The following is a 22,390-nucleotide window of genomic DNA, read 5'->3' on the forward strand; positions in this document are numbered from 1 at the left end:
CCCCGACAAACTTTCTTAAAGGGCCAGAGAGTAAAAGTCTGAGGCTTGTGAGCCACAGGGACTCTGTCACCAGTGCTCTGTCACTACTGTTCTGTCACTCATGTTCTGTCACTAGTGTTTAACTTTCACGCTGTCACACAACAGTGGCTTAGGCAATACATACATGAATAAGGTATCTGTGTTCCAATAAAAATTTAATTACAAAACAGGAGGCCAACCCACAGGCCACAGTCTGCAGACCCTACTCTACAAATACAAATCCAAACGACACAGAATATGAAGGCATCGTCATTGGTATCCATTGGTATCTATTCAATCTTCCCATCTTACTCCATTGTGAAACAGTTCACAACCCCGATGAAAATGTCATTTCAACGACTTGATGCAATCTATCCCCCACTCCCAACCGGGTCAGAAAATTTGTTTCCTGCTACATAAGATACTAGTATCAACTGTTTTTTCCACAACTGTATGAGTATGTAATGATAAAATAATAGCAATAGTCAACATGAAAATCTCCTAGCATTCATATATTCTCAGGCTATTAACATCCCCTCCAAAAGTTATTTCAACATATAAACATGATACATCTGATGAGAAACAGTGATCCTTGATACACTGAATTCACAGTCAAGAGTAGTAATTGATGTCCCCTTCAATTGTGTGTGTGTACACATATTTGTGGCTAGTAATAGAACAGCTCATTAGAGAAAATGAGGATTTTGTAAACTATAGAGACTCAAGTTAGTTACCACAGGTCTAGCCCTCCAATTATCTGTGATCTTGGCTAAGGTATTAATGATGATTTAATTTTATATTCTCTATGAAACGCTGTGGTTCTAAAGATTTTATGAACTAATTAATTCATATTTACTTACATAGGTTTCTGTTAGTTATGTAATATATAAGTACAAAAAATGACAATTAATATAGTTATACTGTAGGTATTTATGTGGGCATGCAATAAGTGTTTCTTTTCTTAAAAAAGCTGATTTTTAAAAACTTCTTTCCATGCCCTTAATGATGCCATAGTTATACTAAGTGTGATTAATAATGTTGCAATCCTTTCAACGTTTCTTTCAATATCCAATGACTAATCTCTTCTCTCTCTCTGAAACCTCTCAATCAACTGGCCCCTGTGCTACTCTGTTCAGAGTAATTAACACAAGCTGCCAAAACATACAAACACCATAACGTCAGTGACTTTACACAACCAGAGAGATGCTTGCACAGCTCTCCTCCAATCAGAGTCCAGGAACCGAGGATACCCAATTTGCAACCCTGTCATCACAAGATCCTTCACTTTCAATCACATGCACAGAAAAGAGCACGTGGTAGGAACACACTGCTATTAACTGTTTTCGACTTGATGTAACACATCATTTCCCCTCACATTCCCAAAACTCAGTTACACACCAGCACAATTACTGCTAGAGAGAATGGGAAATGAAGTCTTCCTGTGTGTCCAGAAGGAGGAAAGAGAGTAAAGAACATTTAGAATTTTCTTTTTAAAATGATACTTAAGTTGAGAATAGTATTTCTAAAAGCAGGGGAAAATCCATTACAACTAACAGTTGGAAACATTGTAAGATACATGAAATAAGTATGTGAAATTTTGCAAAGTTTTATAACCCTGAGAATAATTTAATTTCTATGGGCAAAAGTTTTACTATAAATATTTCCTAGAGGTAAAAAAAAAAATTGGTAAAAATATTTTCCTTAAAGCTTACAACATGGAACTAACACAAATATACCTAAAAATGACTCTCCTTTATTAGGTAAATTGGGATGGATTCCTATGAAAAGTCCAATGAGTCACTTATAGGTCTTTCTGTATATTCTTTTATTTAAATACAGTGTAATAAGTTGTCTCAAACAACCTTGCTATATTTCTGGTAATGATGAACTACCAATGTCCAATGCCCATGGAGTTTGAGGTTATTAGCCCCTTAGTCAATGAGACAGTACATGTTGGAAGCTGATTCTGTGGTCTTTCTTCCATCTTCAGAACATGATCTTTGGTGTAACCTCCCTTGCAACATTAATTCAAGGAATCTTTACAAGTACACAGGGTCCAAGTTAAATGCGATGCACTGACACCCAATTTGTACCTCGCTGTAAAGATCAGGTTTATTTAATCATCTCCGATGCATACAACTTCCCCAGAGAATGGGAACTAACGTATCTCCCTGAGAGGACATTAGCAAGGCTCAAAAGCTGAAAAGGGCTCTGAGCCAGTGGCTTCCCTGAGCTGAGGTGGTTCATATCCATTCAGTATCATCTCTCACGGCCCTTTACATGCTAAGTGGGGAATGACAGGGCATTTGGAAACAGCCTGAGAGTCAAGAGAGCTTTTCTCTGTTGTTACTGAACATGGTGATTTGCCTAGCCTGTACGTTATTTTCCCAAAGTCTAAATAAGCATGGTGCTGGGTAAAGTCTGCTGTGTCGTGTGACTCTGAATTCAGTATTACTGCCCCCGGTGAGCAGAGCAAATAGTGAACATGTCGAGTAGGCACAAAAAAACAATAAGAGACAAATACTACTGTCGGATAGTACTAAGTGCTAAAAAGAACAACTAAAGCTGGGAAAGGGGATATGGAAATTCACAGCGGGGCACTGAACTTTTAGAGAGGGTAAACAGCAAAAGCCTCACTCCCCAAAAAAGACCTGAAAACAATGGGGGTAAAATCCATGGTGCGGGTGTGTGTGTTTGTGTGTGTGTGCAGATTTCATGCTGGAAAAACACAACCGGAAGTACGAAAGGAGGGAGCATGTCTCTGCTCTCTTGCTTTTGCTCTTACTGCTGTTTTTTTTGTGCTCCAACTGAGTCAGCAGTTAGGTCCTCAAACCACTGAAATTAAAGGATTTTTTCCTTTTTTGTTAGTTTAGGAAACCTCTTGGAGACTCAGGAAACACCCCTGACTTTAATTCTTTGCAGCTTTCTAATTCCACACTATACATACGTCCCAGTTACTCAGTTCTGAAGATACAAGACATGGTTATGCCTAAACAGTGAAAGCTTTTATAATACTTCCAAAACACTCTTGCAGATGTTTACCAATCATCCATCTATAAAACAATTATTTTCTCTTCAAAAGTAGCATCGTACTCATCCATATTAACAGTTTTAAGCCTCTCTTAGCCACCTGTTATTCACCAAGTAATGAAATTTAAAATGTACTGGTGTATCTGAGGGCAAGTATTGACTCTACAGACCTTTTACCCAAGAGATAAAGGACAACTGAGTTCGCTTCTTAGTTATTTGTATGATCCAGATATCGGCATCACATAAGCAAGTCCTTACAGCACCTTTCCCCTTGCTCCCCACACCCCTCAGTGATCTATCTAATCAAACTAAGGAAAAAGAGAAAGGTGATTCACTGAATAATAGCACATTTCACTGAGACTAATTTCATTTATCCATGACTGGCCTACTCTATGTCTGTTCTGATACTTTGCTGTTAGACATTATATTAGCTTCCTATTGCTGCTGTAACAAACGGCCACAAACTTAGCATTTTAGAACAACACAAACTTAGTATCTTACCGTTCTGAAGATCAGAAGTCTAAAAGGAGTTTCACCGTGCTAAAATCCATGTGATGCCAGGCCCGCACTCCTTTCTGGAGGTTCTTGGGGAGAATCTGTTTTCTTGCTTTTTCCTCTTTGTAGAGGACGCCTGCATTCCTTGGCTTATGACCCTGTTTCTTTATCTTCAAAGCTAGCAAGACCCGCGGCCATTTCTGTGGCTCTCTCTCTTCCGTCTTCCCCCTGCATTTAGAGAGAACTTTGTGATTACAGTAATCCCACCTGAGTAACCCAGGATACTCTCTAGCTCTCTCTCTCGCTCTCCATCTCAAGGTCAATTGATTAACAAGGTCAATTGATTAATTCCACCTGTAACCTTAATTCCCCTTTGCCCTGTAAGGTAGCATACTCAGTCACAGGTTCTAGGGTTCAGAATGAGATATTTCTTGGGGCCCATTCTTCTGCCTACTGCTGACACCTTGATTTAAGTAGCACTTACTGAAATAAAATAAAAAGCTTGCATTTGTAATCTGATAGGTCTATGAGTTTCCTGTGAAAGACTAAGGTCTGTTTCTTTTCTTACAGATTTCTCTTAGTCAACCTATTCGGTGTTACTTATCTAATGCTTTCTTTCTTCCTAAGGCAGTGTTATGACCTTCATGTAGGCACTCCACAAAAGCACATATAACTATTTCAGTACACTTCCTTCCTTCAAAGAGACTGCATACTTTTCAGTAACAAAGGAGCTGTAAGTTTGTTGCTTAGTAGATTGCTTGACCGTGACACCTGGGTGCTGAGCCCATGGCTTTGGCTCTCACTTGATCAACACATCAAATCTTAGCATGCATAATGTAGCATGGTCACATTAAAAATATTTTAAAAGAAATTTTAGGAACTAATTTCTCTTACTCCCCACAATCTGTATTATTTTTTCTGGAATGCTAGGAAATTATTACTATTATTACTGGTCCTCAGCATACTCCCTCCAAAAATGACACTTAAGAACAAACAAAAATTTTAGTGGGCCTAAAGAAAGCATAACATATTAAGTTATGTAGAATTCCTAGAAATGTAAAAACAAGTAAGCCGTACATGAGCCTGGATTTTGCAGTTTCATTATTTGTACCACAAAAGATACGATACAGAAAAGTGGGGGTGCTTTGAAGATGCTCTTGTTTTGCTTTCTTAAACATGTCATTTTGGTTTATTTGTTTCATCCTTGTGCTGACCTAATGTGATCACACTTGACTGAAAATAGAGTAGCCTTTACAGGGCAAAGGCAGAGGATAGAAATCAATATCTGTCTGAAGTGTAAATCATCAAAGGGATTCCATACAAATGATAAGAAAGGAGAAGGTGAAGGACTTAGTTATTTTTAAGCAAGTCTGTTTTAAATAGGTATTTGTGTTGCAACATGAAAACCTGATTTTCAAAATTTTGAGATCAGATGACAGTATGGCATTTGGGTAAATGTTACTGATTTTTTCAACTGCTGAATAATTTTAAACAGAACTAAATCATTTCTCCTAACACAATCATAAAGCATTTCTCCAGATTTATTTCAAATTACTGAGCAGATATTACTCCACATGAATTTCTCAAAAAATTCCATCAGTGGCTTTTGTGAAGCAAATATAACAAAAAAAATGTATTACTTTGTATGTTCCTGTTTGTCAAAAATAGTATTTATATTAATAATTTTTTTTTAATTTCACTTCAGAGGCCTCATGAAGGTAATGTATAAATATTTTATAGATAAGAAACTTAAAACAACTTAAAAGGACTTAAAGAATGGGGTAGGTCAGTTAACATCAGGGACGTTTTCTCTGGATTCTTAAAAAATATCTAGAACTCTGCTTTTAAAGATGTGCTCTCACCTTGAACTGTTGTCTTATCAGTGACCCATTCAATATGCATTTATGTCCTCTCTAAGTAGGTACTAAGAAAAATAAGAGAGTTCTTACTTTCAAAAGTTCAGAGTTCCATGGGGAAGGAAAGAAATGTAAACAAAAAATCAGGTAAGAATCTTGCAAATAATAGATTGGAAGGGGAAGCATAGGTATGAGGCAACTCAGAGGAGCAAACGGTAACATTCTGGGGCTGCACAACTCAGGTTAAAACATACAACAAATATTACTGGGGGAATTTCTTTCTCCTACCCCTCAAAAAAGAGCTATACCATATGATTCTGGCAGAAAGCAGCTTTTTTGCATCCGTAATTTAGACCAGACCAGCAGCACATGGTTTAAATGTATTGACAGTGAACACTTTCTCAATCTGTGTTAATTAGATTAGATAAATTCCAGCTGATTACATTGAGTCCTGTTCTTGCATGAAATGCAGTCATTCTACAACAATTCTTATCTGTATGATATGATCACAAATCTTGAAAAGCCAACTGAGTATCTTTTAAAAAAATTTTATAAAGTATAGTTTTGCATAGGTAAATTGATCATGGAAATGTAAATTAGCATAAGCCTCAGGCCTAAAACAAAAGGAAGTCATCCAGGAAAGCAATTAATAACATTTTAGCCTCCTTTTACTAGACTCTAAAGAATGGGCATTTGTCAAGAAAATCAAAGAGCACCAATCAACAGGTAAAAAGATTTGTATTTTCGGCTGCCCTGGTGGCGCAGTGGTTGAGAATCTGCCTGCTAATGCAGGGGACACGGGTTCGAGCCCTGGTCTGGGAGGATCCTACATGCCGCGGAGCAACTAGGCCCGTGAGCCACAACTACTGAGCCTGCGCGTCTGGAGCCTGTGCTCCGCAACAAGAGAGGCTGCCATAGTGAGAGGCCCGTGCACTGCAATGAAGAGTGGCCCCCGCTTGCCACAACTAGAGAAAGCCCTCGCACAGAAACAATGACGCACCACAGCAAAAATAAATAAATTAATTAATAAACTCCTACCCCCAACATCTTCTTAAAAAAAAACGATTTGTATTTTTAATGGGTGAGTAATATCAGGCTCAAAGATGGAAAAGACTGGTTGTTAATGATAAGTATAAAAGCTAAAAATGACAAATTTGAAAAATCAGGTAGCTTTCTCTTTGTGCTACATCTGAGGAAACTAGGTTTATGCATGGCCTTTGGAAGAATATTGTGCACCCTTTTAAATGCTTTTAATTTTGCTTGAGAGCCACTGAGTAGAGGTGTACAGGTTGTGCACTGCACAACCCTAGGGGCCTCATTCACACTGTATGATTTATTTCATAGGATAATTTTCCAGAAGATAGCAGTAATTTTCATATTCTAATATTTCACCCTATTTCAGCAGATGGAAGTAGTGTCTCGAGGAAGCGATGCCTCTTTCTATTTTTCACATAGGCCCCCAGGTTACTCTTCAAAGGAATCTCATAGTATTCAATTAAATGCTAGAGGAAATTTTTCCTTTTATTATTTTGCCTTCGTATTTTTGCTTTAGATAAAACTTGAGAAATAGATCAGAAAATAAAGTGGACAGTTCAGCTTTGACAAGCACACATATCAGGAAGTTTACTTTAGCACCAAGGAAAAAGTAGACGTTGAAATTCCTTCAACTTTCATGTGGCATTCACAGAAGAGTAATCAGGGGACATTTTTTAAAAATAGAGAGTTAAAATATATGTATTGGACAAAAATAGAACAATCCAGGGTTTTCTTAAGTTCTATAAAATTTTGTTGCTGAAAATTCTCAAAAATTAAAAAAAATAAAGATTGTATTTAAATAAATAATACTATGGTTATATGCATATATATGTATGTATATGTTTATGTCATACATATGTGATGCACTATATAATGTAACCACCTCAATGATTCAAAATTATACACACTATATGGTATATTTTCGGCTTGGTAAAGTTCTGCCACAAGGAGATCTTTAATAAACCACTATGTCTGATGTTATTTTGTTTTATAACTTTTTTTCCGTCCAAAATTCATCTATTCACATCCTGTGGAAGGGGTGATGTGTGGAATTTATTTTGAAAAGCACTGTTTTGATGACATTCTACATATAAGTAGATTAAGAGGTATCAACTTTTTTCCCATTATATTGGCCACATTTATATTTTTTAAGAGTTAAGACTTAAAAAATGTAAGGAATATAATTAGTAGAAAGAAATTTGACTTGAGACATGGAGAGAAGCCTATATTTTATTTTAACATTCTGGACCCTTAGCCATCTTTGCCTTTAGAGGCTGTGTTAAAGAACTTCCACTTAATTAACTGACACTGCTGATCTGAATTAATGACAAGATCCCTAGCACCTGTTCCGGCTTTCTCTGGGGAGCCAGTTGAATGGATCAGGCAGATTGAGAGAGTCTCACTGGGGCAACAGAATCAAGAAGATATTGTAGAGGCTGATCTCTGCTGTAAGACCTTCATTAGTCATCTGTTGAACATCAGTTACTGAGTTGGGAATATAACTCCAGCAAGAGGTAAAAATACCTTCCTTTAAATAAATCTGTTCAGCTGTGCATGATTTAAGATTTTCTTTGACAAGAACACTGAAGATTTCAGGTACTTCAGTCATGTGAAGTAGCAATGAAACAAAAGTGAAGGCCAGAGGATTTTGCCCTCAGAAATTCCACTGTGCAAAAATTAACTAAGAGGAAATCGGTATTGCTTAACTCTTACTTCCAGACTATTAATATGACAGAGCCCAAACTCTGACGCTTCTCTTTTTATTCCATATAATTAATTCTATGGATGGTGGGGACACACTCACTTCCTTTCACGGGCCTCTAATGTTTTCATAGCCAAAGAACTAATTCTTTACTAATTTGGCAGAACTAAAAATAACTAAAGAGCCAAAAAATATCTTAATTGCTTTCTGTAAGTAAAAAGAATTCTTTACTACATCTCAATTTCAACAGTGAAACAATGAGAGACACAGAAGGTTTATGTCCTTAGGAGCTTCCATAGTAAGAGCTCATTGCACTTTTTTCTATAATCAGCGGCATTTTTTTTTCTAAAAAGCAGTGCTTATGAGCATAGATTGAGCTGCTAGTGAAAAAGAAGTAATTAGGAGTGAAATTTTTAGGAGCCTATGTAGGTTTAGGTATTTAAAGATCACTTGCCTTTACTATGCATGGTTTTTCAAATTTTCACAACTGTTAAACTGTCCACAAATAACTTTTCCATTGACAATTCCATAGGAGAGAAGAGAGTGTTAAAATGTTAATAAAATATCAGGAAACATAAACTTTAATAGTGTAATATAATTTGTAGCACATTTAGATATTAGGGGAAATAAATAATTTATAGCAAAGTTTCTTATTTTGAGATTGCAATATTCATATGTTTTAACCAAAATGTTAATTTAGTTTTGGCTACTAGCAATATGGTAGATAGATATTGTAACAATTTGTTCCTTACCAAAATAACTAGTGTCTACATATAATTTAGTTTACATTGTGTTGCCGGGTTGCTTATAGATGGCAAGATGATTTTAAAAGAGCCTCCTCTCTCTCCTCACATAAAATAAGACACAGAGAAAGTTATGCACTGAAAATAAAGCAATGAGAGCAGGACCTTCTGTCAATGTCAATTTCTCTTGCAGGCCTGTCCAATACCAATCTGTAACCTGATTATTGTAGAGAAGGAGGAGCAGGGCTAAACCAGAAATTTCAAGATTAAGTTGTGAACCTGAGAGAGGCCAAGATGCTTTATGGTTCCTTGCAGAAGGAAATGTAAATAAACTCCAAAAGAAAGTTTCTCTAAGGTTAATTCTCAAGACTCCCACTGATGAAAAAAATCACCAAACAATCAAGGAAAAATCAACATTAGTGAGACTAAGCAAAACCAAACAATATGAAACCCTCACTCCCCCAAAATGCAGATTTGAAATGTCAGATACAGAATATAAAATAATAATATATGAAATGCTTAAAGAAAAAAATCACAAATAGAAGTAAATGATATGATGAAAAGTATAAGACAAATTTGAAAAAAATAACCAAATGGAAATAGTGGAAATGAAATATATTACCTTGGGGAAGAGGGGTCAATGAATGGCTTGAATAGCAGATTAGACATAGCTGAAGAGAAAATAAGTTATCAGGAAGGTAGAGCTAAAGTGGTCCAGAAAGTAGTACAGAGAAACACATAGATGGAAAGTAGAAGACTTTAAAGAGATATGAAGTTCCATTGTATATCTAACCAGGGTACCAAAAGCAGAGAATGGAGAAAATAAAGAAGAGACAAATCTGAAGGGCAAACAGCAGACAATTTCCTAGAATTTGTGAAAGATAAGAATCTGTAGATATTGGAGACAAGGTAGAATAAAAAGATAAAATTCACCCTAGACAAAATTCAGTAAAACTATAAAATGTTAATGTAAAGAGAAGATTTTAGCCAGTTTAGAGATAAAAAGATCAATTTCAAAGGAACTATGTTTAAATAAACAACAGACTTTTAAAGAGTAGCTAGTAGTAGAATAATGGAATGAGTTTCATTATGAGAAAATCACTGTCAACTTAGAATTGCATGTCCAGCAAAACTAATTTCCAAAAAAGAGGATAAAACAAGTAAATGTTCAGGCAAACTCAACACTAAGAGCTTACCAACAATGACAGATTTAAGGGATTCCTAAAGGATATTCTTTAGGTACAAATAAAATGATTTTAGGAAAAAGATTTGAAATTCAAGATGAAATGGTGAGTGAAGCCATAAATAGGTCTGTAAATCTAAACATACAATAACTGCATAAAATAATAATGGTTTCTAATACATTGTTTTACAACAACAAAAGACAGACAAAAAAATTAGACAAAGATAGCATGTAAATGGGAGGCAGGATGATGTTATTAAAATGTTGTAAGGCATTGGAATTGTTTGGAAAGGGGTTTAGGACAATAACTTTAGACTTTCTTCAGTTAAGTACAGTTGATAAAATCCAAAGTTAACTAATTATTAAAACAATAGAAATAGGGTATAAGTCAAAATAATATATGCATATGGGGCAGCTAAAATGAAAAAGAATTAACTTGGAAGAGGCAATAAAAAGTCATAGAAATCAGTGAAATAGAAACAAAAATACGATGACAGAGATGTTTAAATATCCCATTAATTATAATTAATGTAAATTTACTAAAATTATATTTCAGGATAAGTAAATAACCCTAGCTAATGAGAAGAAGTTCTAGTTTACAGAAGAACATCAAGCTAATAAGTATGCTAAAAGTGTTAGAAGTATGAAAGGGAATAGGACACAACTATAGGGACAAATCAACACCATAACACCACATGGATTATTTTTGGATTACAAGAGGAAAAATGTAACTTTACGTAAAGCGATTAGTCTGTCACTACTCTAACTAGTAAGGTACCTAATGCTGGGACACATATATGTCTCCTGACGTGATGTAATTCAAAGTTTTAGACATTAGCTATAATAAATTTCTGCCAAAACTGTTTGACTTGTTAAGATGTTTTCTGTAACATCTAGATCATAGGGAAGGTTAACATGCTGGACATTTTTTTTTTTTTCTGTGGTACACGAGCCTCCCACTGCCGCAGCCTCTCCCATTGCGGAGCACAGGCTCCGGACGTGCAGGCCCAGCGGCCATGGCTCACGGGCCCAGCTGCTCCACGGCACGCGGGATCCTCCCGGCCCAGGGCACGAACCCGCATCCCCTGAATCGGCAGGCGGACTCCCAACTACTGCGCCACCAGGGAAGCCCATGCTGGACATTTTTGTAAGAGCTGATATTACAGTTTTCAGTCGGAAATCTGCAGGGTGGGCCAACAGACTGGAAGTCAGGTAAGTTTCTATGATATAGTCTCAGAGGCAGAATTCCTTCTTATTAAGAAAACCTCACTCTTTGCTCTTAGGCCTTCATTGACTAGATAAGGTCGATTCACACTATGGAGGATAATCTGCCTTACCTAAAGGCACATGTAAATGTGAGTCATATCTAAAACATGTCTTCACACACCTAGACTAGTGTTGGCCAAACAACTGGGAACCATAGCATATCCAAATTGACAAAAAAGTAACCCATCACAGGTGTGATAATGTTTTGAATGTTTTACTTTGTTTCGTTTTTTTTGTTGTGGAAGAACATTTTTTTACAAATCTAAATTAAGGAATTCAATGACAAAATATGTTGTTGGCAATTTTCTTTGAAACAGTTCAGAAAAATGAGTGATTTTAAGTAGACTGAATATTCATATTAGATTCACTAATCGATGCAAAAGGATTATGAACATCTATGAAAAAGGATTAACAAGGTGTCCCAGGTAAATACTAATGTTAAAAAAAAACTGTGTTAACAATATTAGTGTGAGACAAAATAGATTTTAACTTAAAAACTATATATAGAAAGGGTCACTACATATAAAGAGTCTGATATACTAAGATGATAACAATGCTCAACTTTGAAGTATCGAATAAAAATAGCCTCAAGTATATATAAAGAAAAATTGAAAGAATTGCAAAATGGAATAGACAAATTCACTGTCTATTGTCTAGGAAGAATATTTCAGCACATTTCTTAGACTTATTTGTAGAACCATGGCAAAAACTGATAAATATAAGGATGAGATAAGCACCAAAATTACAGGCTTGATTTATTAGATTTTTCACTATTCTGTTCATTTTGAAGTTTCTGTTAGAAGATGGCTACATGTGATATTTGAGGATAGTTTCAGACATACTATTTTGTTTAGATATTCTATTATTAGAAATGTAGCTGGGATATACATTTATCTTAGAATAAATAACTGTCACATTAAAATCGCTATTTCTGGTTATCTCCTAAGAGGTAAATAAGCTTCAAAATGAGGTTCAGTATATGAAATGGTTTCATATACTTTATGAGAACTTTGGAAGAACATTTTTAGACTAAAATAATTTTCCTGATGCTACATTTTTAAAACTTTATTTTAAAATTATTTCTTCTCTCTTCTGTAGAAATATGTATTAGATCATTATATTAAGTATTTTAACTTTAGTTTGAATTGCCAAATCATATTAAAATTTATTTGAGGTATAAAATGCCAACTGGGAAGAGTCTTTGCAGGATATATTTGAGTGTTCGACATCTCTGTAAGGATCTGCGGGAGAAATCAGTAACACTCAAGACTCTGCTAATCCTAAGGAACCTAGAAAATTACTAGATATTTTGGGTTTTATATGACTTCTAAATAAATGGTTTATATATAATTTTTAATAGTACTTAATTCATTCATCTAGTAAGGATCAAACTGGGTGTTGGAATACTGAGAGTGGGCATTCTAATTATTTCTAACTCTTTCACATGCTTTTAATATGTTTTGTTTTCCAATGAAATAAAGCATCATCATGTACCTAATGTATTTTCCCACAGAATATACATTACTAGGGACTTCCTTTTATTCATCCTGATTCTGAGAGTCACTCTACCCTTTAGAACTGCAATGGCCATAAAGAGATGTAAATTTGCGTAAAGAAGCTATGTGTGTATGTGTATGTGAGTATATGTGTGTGAGTTTAAGAACATTTTATCTGTGAAAAAAAGGCCACTTTAGTATATTTTCTTTGGTTTATTAAAATGTAAATTTCTTGCATGATGATACTGGTAAAGATGTAATGTATTCTCTCTATAGCACCATAGATTCCTGGGAGAATACATGGATTGTCAATGTATGTTGATTATTTTCAATATATCATTTTTGTCAAGAACTTTGCATTTTCTCTTGCTTTGAAATACATATGTTTCCAAGGATGTAAAAACCAGATATTACTCACTGACTTCTACTTCAATTATGGGTATTGGACAAGAACATAGAAAATGGCTCAATGTGTTTTTGCAATTCCTCAAAGAATATGAGGTTACATTATGAAATCACATTAGATTGTATTTTAATTCAATTAAGAGCTTTCACTGTGTTCATACAATTGGAAGACACTACAAAAGAGGAAAGGTGAACAAAGTATCATTATTGTCAAGGATGTCTAGAGGGGAAGATGGATACACATAAATCTACAGAGAACGCAATAACAGTAATCAATAAGTTACTCAATGAGTACATAAAAAGCAGAAGTTAAGTTGATATAGAGAACCAGAAAATATTATGGAGAAGGGTTTCTATTAAAATTTTGGATATAAAGCATAACTACCTTCATCTTTACATATACACTTGATAAATAGGAGATTAATATTCTGGGATTTTTCTAGTGAACAGAACCACAAGTTATTGAAGTTGAATGTGTTTATTTCCATCCTTTAATTAGCATCTAACTTTTCTCATTTTCACACATAAATCATTCTAATCAAAGTAAATGCTTTATTTAGTCAAATCTCAAGCAGAGGAGTTTTTTCTCTTACTGACATTCTGCTCTTTCCCTCAGACTCAGGTAATGACAAGGTGCTACAGCCAAAGATATATCCTAAAATTTGTTAGTATAGTTGTGAATGGTAAGCTTTCAATATTCTACAGCTGCAATACACATTAGGTTTCAAAATTCTGAAACTGGGCTAAAGACATTTTCTGCTTCTAAATAAGAGAGCTATAGCCAAAGTTGTTATAGTTCATATGGTTTTTATGTTTCCAACCTTGTGGAAATAGAATATAACTTTTTTCTATTTGCAATATCTATCTATCTACCTTTATTTTTTTTAAATTGAATCTTATAAGAGAATAAAAATGAGGCCAAATGTGTCACAGAAATAGAAAACATATGTCTCTGTATTTCCCAGATTAAATGGAAGGGAGGTTTGCAGTGATGTTTGATTCAATGTGAGTTACTTAATAACACATAAAAAACAAGTACACAATAAAATACAAAGTAATAACTCTCATGAATAAAATTAGATTTTTTTGAAAAGTAGTTATTAATTCTTAAATTTGTGAGTTTATCTTGTAATAGTCCAAGTTCATTACTGTACATCTCCGAGGATTACTGGATTCTCTTTTTAAAAAATATTTGGCAATACAGAGGACTGAGCTAACTCACATGAGCAAATCTTGAATGCCTGCCCCCACCTCCATAGGAAAATTATAGAATACATAGTAATTTAGAAATAGCTATGTGAGTTTACAAAAACAAGCAACTTTCATGTTAAAGAATTGAGGACAATAATGAAAGCCAAAATGGCAAGCTTGAGCTGATACTTTGGAAGCCTCTGTGAATTTTAGGCCTGGAGGGGAATGTAATGGACCAGGAGATTCCAGGAGTTCACGCTTGACGAGACTCCAGGAGCTGCCTTCTATTGTATGATGCACATTAGAACTATTCTTCTCAGTGACCAAGAAAAACGGCATGTGTCTGCAGCTTTGCATGAGGAGAAATGTTGCTTTCAAGCTAGACAATGTGAGGCATGGGTGTGGGGGTAAAAATGTACTTTACTAACAGGAGGAGAGGATTCCAAGCTAAGATATTAAACTAAACACCAGTTTAAGACTACTGAAACCCAGATGTCTCCTTCAGCACCAAAGCATACTTTCTTCATACAGAGATATTCATAATCTCTTCTGAGGAGGAGTTCACAACAGTAAATTACTGTGTCATAAATTCTATCACCATGAGAAAAACTCTGAAAATCCAACAAAAAGTAGTATACATCCTGGAGAAACACAGTTCAGAAAGACATCAGTAAATGTTTTTTCTTAAAAGTCTTAAAGCTATATTAAAGAAACTAGAAATCATGATAAATAATAAGCAGCATAAAAAAAGAACAGGTAAATTTGAAAAAGAGCAAACTAGAATGCTAGAAAAGTATAGTCATTGTTATTTCGAAACATTGATTAAGGCTTCCCTGGTGGCGCAGTGGTTGAGAATCTGCCTGCTAATGCAGGGGACACAGGTTCGAGCCCTGGTCTGGGAGGATCCCACATGCCGCGGAGCAACTAGGCCCATGAGCCACAACTACTGAGCCTGCGCATCTGGAGCCTGTGCTCCGCAACAAGAGAGGCTGCCATAGTGAGAGGCCCGTGCACTGCGATGAAGAGTGGCCCCCGCTTGCCACAACTAGAGAAAGCCCTCGCAAAGAAACAAAGACCCAACACAGCAAAAATAAATAAATTAATAAAACTCCTACCCCCAACATCTTCTTAAACAAAATAAAACAAAAAAAACATTGATTAGATAGAGTACTCTGTAGAGTTGAAGAAAAACCATGTAAACTAGAAAAGAAACTGAGGAAATACATAAAATACAGAACAGAAATACAAGTGACATGAAATATATGAAAAACTGTTTTAGGCATGAGAGATAAAAGGTTCTGATGCATTTTAATAGGAGTGTCAGAAGAAAACAGTAGGATAAATAGAGATGTAATTTTGCAATGGAAAAATGGTTGAGAATTCTCAAGAATTAAGAAAAGACATGATTATTCTGACTAAAATATCATATACTTCTAAAAAGAACAACTCTTCATTTAAACATATTGTAAAAATTGCGGAAAAAATATTTCATGTGTACTTTATTTTGATAAAAGTAGTTCAATAAGAATATAAATGGACAAGAATCTTCAATGTGCCTAATAACATTTTGAACTATATAAAAATCTGATATGAATTAATTTTAAAAAGACTAAAACAATGACATTCCTTTTTTATTGTTTTACATCTTTACTGGAGTCTAATTGCTTTACAATGTTGTGTTTCTGCTCTATAACAAACTGAATCAGCTATATGCATACAAATATCCCCATATCCCCTCCCTCTTGTGCCTCCCTCCCACCCGCCCTATCCCACCCCTCTACGAGGTCACAAAGCACTGAGCTGATCTCCCTGTGCTATGCAGCTGCTTCCCACTAGCTATCTATTTTACATTTGGTATTTGGTAGTGTATATATGTCAATGCTACTCTCTTACTTCATCCCATCTTCCCCTCCCCCACCTTGTGTCCTCAAGTCCATTCTCTACATCTGTGTCTTGATTCCTGTCCTGTCCCTAGGTTCATCAGAACTTTTTTTTTTAGATTCCATATATATGTGTTAGCATATGGTATTTGTTTTTCTCTTTCTGACTTACTTCACTCTGTATGACAGACTCTAGGTCCATCCATCTCACTACAAATAACTCAATTTTGTTTCTTTTTATTGCTCAGTAATATTCCATTGTATACATGTGTCACATCTTCTTTATCCATTCACCTGTTGATGAACACTTAGGTTGCTTCCATGTCCTGGGGGGGCTATTGTAAATAGTTCTGCAGTGAACATTGTGGTACATGTCCCTTTTTGAATTATGGTTTTCTCAGGGTATATGCCCAGTAGTGGGATTGCTGGGTCATATGGTAGTTCTATTTTTAGTTTTTTAAGGAACCTCCAGTTCTGTCAGCAATGGTCAGATTAAAAAGGCCAGATTGGGGGCTTCCCTAGTGGTGCAGTGGTTGAGAGTCTGCCTGCCGATGCAGGGGACACGGGTTCATGCCTCGGTCCGGGATAATCCCACATGCCGTGGAGTGGCTGGGCCCGTGAGCCATGGCTGCTGAGCCTGCGTGTCCGGAGCCTGTGCTCCACAACGGGAGAGGCCACAACAGTGAGAGGCCCGTGTACCGCAAAAAAAAAAAAAAAAAGGCCAGACTGGGAGTTTGGGATTGACATGTACACACTGTTATATTTCAAACAGATAACCAACAATGACCTACTGTTATAAAAAAAAATGCTACTCCCCAGCCAAAAAAAAAAAAAAAAATTTAAATAAATAAATTTAAAAAAGGCTAAAAGAAAAAAAAGGTACTGATAATTTGAATATCACAATTGATAAGCTTGATATGTACACCTTAGCTTGTGGTGGTTATATGTTGTGGGCTTGTGGGTTTAGGTGTGTATGTTTACAGAGAGAGAAATAGAAGAGGAGGGAGAGAGAAGAGAAAGAGGAAGAGAGAGAGAATGAAAAGAGAATTTTGTGTCTAACATACTAACAATACACTTCATCAAATGTAAAGAGAAGAGTCACTAACACTGACTGTGCATTACGATAAAAGCTTTTCAATAGATTTAAAAATTTGGAAAATAACATATCACTTTATTTGACCATATTCAGGTTAATAAAAATTATTTTTAAAGATTAAAAGAAAAATAACTAAAACTGTCTACGTGAAAAAATTGAAACACATTTATAAAACTCAGATTTAGTATAATATTAAAATCAAAATCATAAGTAATTTAGAAAAGTATAAGAGTATATTATAATTTGAAAATTGTGAGATGCAAACAGACCTGTACTCAGAGTAAAATTTTTATTCAAAGTATATTTTGTACCAGGAATAAGGTACAAAATAAATAAAGCATATAATCGTTGATGAAAAATAATAAAATTAATCCAGGGAAAGTTAAAAAATAAATTAAAGTATATGTTTATAAGATGACAAAATTAATATATTCTTACAATTTAAACAAGAAATACAGAGATAAAAAGTAGGAAGACATAACTATAAATAGAGAAGATGTTTAAATCATTATCAGAAAATTCAACATATAATTTTATGTGCATATATTTAAGAATCTAAATGATATGGATTATGTTGCAAAATACTAATTATCTAAACTGTGTTAGGAAGAGAAAAAACAACTAAGATATAATAAATACGTTAATGGATTAGTTGAATAAATTTTAAAAGAACCTAAAGAAAAAAAAACAATGTTACATATTCTTTATAGAAACATGTCAAGAAATGAAAGATTTTTTATATACAAATATCTAGAACATAGAAAAATGTCATACTTCCTCATTTATCCTCTTACCATAACACCCATAAAAAAAAAGCTATGTAAATATTAGTTTCTTTCTAATCTTGCATCTAAATATAAAGGCATTATCCTAAATAAAATATTACCAAATGAAAATCAGTGGTTTACAGAAATATTAGTATGGCTTGCATTGTTAGAATAACACCAGTGTCATTCATGTAATTTAATTATAGCACAAATAAGGATACATGATAGTATAATTAAATTAAAAATGTTTAAGGAAGAAAATAATATGATGATTTTAATAGTTAAAGAAATAATTATTAATTCATCAATGAAATAAAATATAAGGCCTTAAGAAGCTAGAAAGTTTTAGAAAATTCCTTCCTGGATAAAGAATATCTATCAGCACATAGATTAGATATCACACTATGTGATAAAATATCAAAACCAGTCCTATTAAATATAATATACAATTAAGACTGTTGTTACTGTATCACATCATACAGGAGGTTCTTGCCAAGGTTAATGAAACATGGAAAATACTAGAAAGGGCACAATTGTTATCACTTTGCAGACAATACAATTGTTTCCTAGGACAATCAACTCTAAAAAATTTTAAACTATTGAGATGATTCAACAACCTGGCTACATACAAAATAAAATTTAAAAGCAACAGCTTTTTGATATACCAAAGACAACCAGCCTAGTAAGAAACATACAAGATCTGCATTAAAATGAGGATTTTATAAGAAATTAAAAAGCTAATTCTAAACTTCTCCCTCTAATAGAGGGAGAAAATGTACAGTAATGTAAAAATATAGATTTATAAGAGAATCACAATTTATCCTATCAGATATGAAACATATTACATAGAAATAGCAATTAAAATGTGTACTTTAGATACAGGTAAAAATGTTAGGTCAAAGATCAATAAGTGTATGGAAACTAACTTCTATTTGTACAGGGTAATTTAGTTTTTGATAAATTTAGCTTTGTAATTGAGAGTGAATTGAATGGATTATTCAATAAGTGACCTAAAGTAATTTGACAGCTACATGAATAGAGAACCTCATGTCATGCACAAATATTTACTACACATTTCTTAAATAAGTTTAAAATATTTTAAAATAACTTTCTAAAATATTCAAAGAAAATATGAGAATTTTCTCTTTCTTTTGCTGTGAGGAAGATATTTCAATTTAGAAGGAAATTGACAAGTGTATCCTTATAAGACAAAACAAACAAACCTTTATAGACATAGAAACAAACAAAAATCTTTAAAAAATCATTAAAAATATAAAATTCAGTTGAAATGTTGGGATAAAACAATAAAGAATTAATAAACAAAATACTTAAAGAGCTCTTAAAAACAATTTTAAAAAGACAACTATATAGGAAAAATAGGCAAAGGATATAAAGGAAGATTAAGGAAAAAATTCTGAAAAACATCTAAATTATACTCAATCTCAGTAGCAATTAAAGAAATGAGAATTAAAAGCAATTAGTTATTTTTCACATAGGAGATTGTCTAAAAGATTAAGAAAATTATACTCCCAGTATAAGCAAAAATTCAGGGAAATGAGAGTTCTTCATATAGCAGGAAACTAAAAAGTGGTGAAATATGTTTAGAAAACTTTTTGGTTGAATTTTCTAACGTTTAAATGTTAATTCCTTTGATCAATTAATTCTGCTTTTAAAGATGTCTCCTAAACTAATATGTAAAAATAACCCCAAATAGTTTAGGTGGTTGGTACAAAATTATTTTTAATGAAAAAAATTGAATCAATTTAAACAGCCATCTATACGAGAGTAGTAAAATGCGTTTTTATATGCATATGTCATAGAAATCTAAGTATCAGTAAGAAGGATATAGTAATCTGTATATATAATGTTATGAATATTTTTATGCATAGTGTTAGAAGAAAAAAGATCACAAAGCATTCTATTTTTTTAAAAAATATGGTCTACACAAGAATACACTTGACAAAATACTGAGTATGGTTGCCTCTTGGGTGAGGACAGGAATATTCAAGGGAAAAATCATTTTATATATTTTACATTGTTAGGAAAAAATGTATTCACTGGTATTTGTGCTATAAAAATGAAACAGCAAAAAAGGTATATAACTTTGCCATTCATTTAAATCACTGCTTGTAAAGACAACATGAACTAATCCTACTTTTATTTCCTATTATTCTACAAACTTGAAAATACTTTTAAAAAGTAGAGCAAGATTTTTCCAGATACTAAGACAATGTAGAATCAATATTAACCACAGAAAATTAAGCAGCATTTAATCAATAAATTCAGTTTCTCTAGTGATCAGTGTGGATGGAAAAGTCATGTGCCACAACTATTGAAGCCCGTGTGTCTACAACCCATGCTCTGCAACAAGAGAAGCCACCACAATGAGAAGACTGCGCACCACACCGAAGAGTAGCTCCCGCTTGCCTCAACTACAGAAAGCCACGCACAGCAATGAAGAACCAAAGCAACCAAAAATAAATAAATAAATTTTTTTTAAAAAAAGGATTATGAGAGAAAGGAGGCTTCGAGTTAGAGAAAAAAATACTCCTAAGTAAAATCTTACATAAGAACATCAGTTGCGGTTTTATACGTTATTTCCTTTGAAACCAATGATATTTATAAGTAGTTAGAAGAACATGAATATTAAATTTATAAAATGTAGCTTGTTAACTTTGTAAACAACTCTGAATGTATGAATTCAGTGGTTGGTATCATGGGGTCTTGCATTTAAGCACATTATTTTGAACTACATTTAAGCAGGTTCTTTAGAAGCACTGTGTAAACTTCTAGCATATGGAAATTCTCTCCGACAAGACAGTCAAATGAAATGTCAAACTATCTATAGATGGTCTTAAGAAATCTAGAAAGGAGAAAGTGACAAAATAAGGCCAAATATACATGAACCAGATTTTAAAAATAGAGGAAAAGATGCAATAGAAAACTCTTGGTCAGTGGTTTTAAACTATGATTCACAGACTCCTCAAGGGGGTCTGTGAATAAAACCGTGCATATTAACCTAAAATAAACATGATCATCAAAATTTCTAGTAGGAAACTTTATACAACTAGATATGTGCAACTGTATGTTTCATCTTGCGGTTATTCATTTCCTAAGATATCTATCAAACTTAACATCATCAGGTAATTAAATCATGGAATTTGAACATTTGCAGATAGTAACAATCAATTGAACATTCACTGTGCCCCTTTGGGGGGATAAAAGTACCTTTCTCATTTGTTGTAGATCAAGTAATTAGATATGGTAATATATTAAATACAATAATTCCTTTGCTGAAATATCTTATTTAAATTGTTTGAATGATTATGGATCGCATTTCAATGATCTTATAAGAAAGTGATAGTGAGGGTCATGATTTGAGAATTCCATAAAAAACTAGTTGCCAGCCATGAATCTAGGTGAAAAGTATGAAATATAATCATACTTACAGGCAAAGAGAAGAGTAAAGCTACTTCTTATACCAAGTTTCTATTTGAGTGAAAGAAACCAAAGAACTTAGCATGATTATATTTGATTAATAATTCATAGTTATAAAGTGCTTTCACACATTTAATCTTGTTTGATCTGAACAAGGTTTTGAGGAAGGCAGGGCTTATTGGCCCAGAGTACCAACAAGGAAACTGGATCAGAAATGTCAAACAATCTGTCCAAAGTCATGGTACTAGGAAGTGGTGAAACCAGAATAGCACTCATACGTCCTGACACTTAATCTCTTGTCTCCCAGCTGTTTGTGTTGTGCAGACTTGATGAAGACAGGCACTGGGAACAGTGCAAGAGTAGTTATGATGAGTGAAAACTCACTTTTACTTCTCTCTTCTATCTGTTCATATATCAAATGTGAAGGTCTACTAAGGTGTAACAAGATGTTAAAACGAGACTCAGTTTTGGTGGTGTTGAACTGCCAAGAAAATAGGTACCAACTACTCTCTCACTGCCAAGCAAGGTGATAAATAACAATGTGATGACAAAACAAGTATCTAAAAAACAGTTTTATGTCTCCTAATAACCTGCTCTCATAAAGGATTTACATCAGGTGAAGTGAAAGAGGTCAGGAGGTTTGCTGGCTTGTTGGTTGGAGAAAATTGTGTTTAAGAGAGTTGATGGAGGCTATAACAGTTTCTCTGTAATCCTGAATATGTCAGAAAACACAAATAGTCCATGGTGGAGAGGAGTGAATGATGACGAGAGAGAATGCAACCACACATT

At 34.1% G+C, this 22,390-nt stretch overlaps 1 protein-coding gene across 12 annotated transcripts in view; it reads right to left on the reverse strand.

Moving 5' to 3' along the window:
- Window positions 1–22,390, reverse strand: part of ARL4A (ARF like GTPase 4A) — a 978,493-nt gene that overhangs the window by 157,257 nt on the left and 798,846 nt on the right. For all 12 annotated transcript variants that reach the window (XR_013829837.1, XR_013829838.1, XR_013829839.1 and 9 more), the window contains one exon: window positions 3,550–3,771. The gene's annotated coding sequence lies outside the window, so the exon portion shown is untranslated. The remainder of the gene's footprint in view (window positions 1–3,549; window positions 3,772–22,390) is intronic.

The sequence above is a fragment of the Stenella coeruleoalba genome, assembly GCF_951394435.1.
Source record: "Stenella coeruleoalba genome assembly, chromosome: 9".
Classification (NCBI taxonomy): domain Eukaryota; kingdom Metazoa; phylum Chordata; class Mammalia; order Artiodactyla; family Delphinidae; genus Stenella; species Stenella coeruleoalba.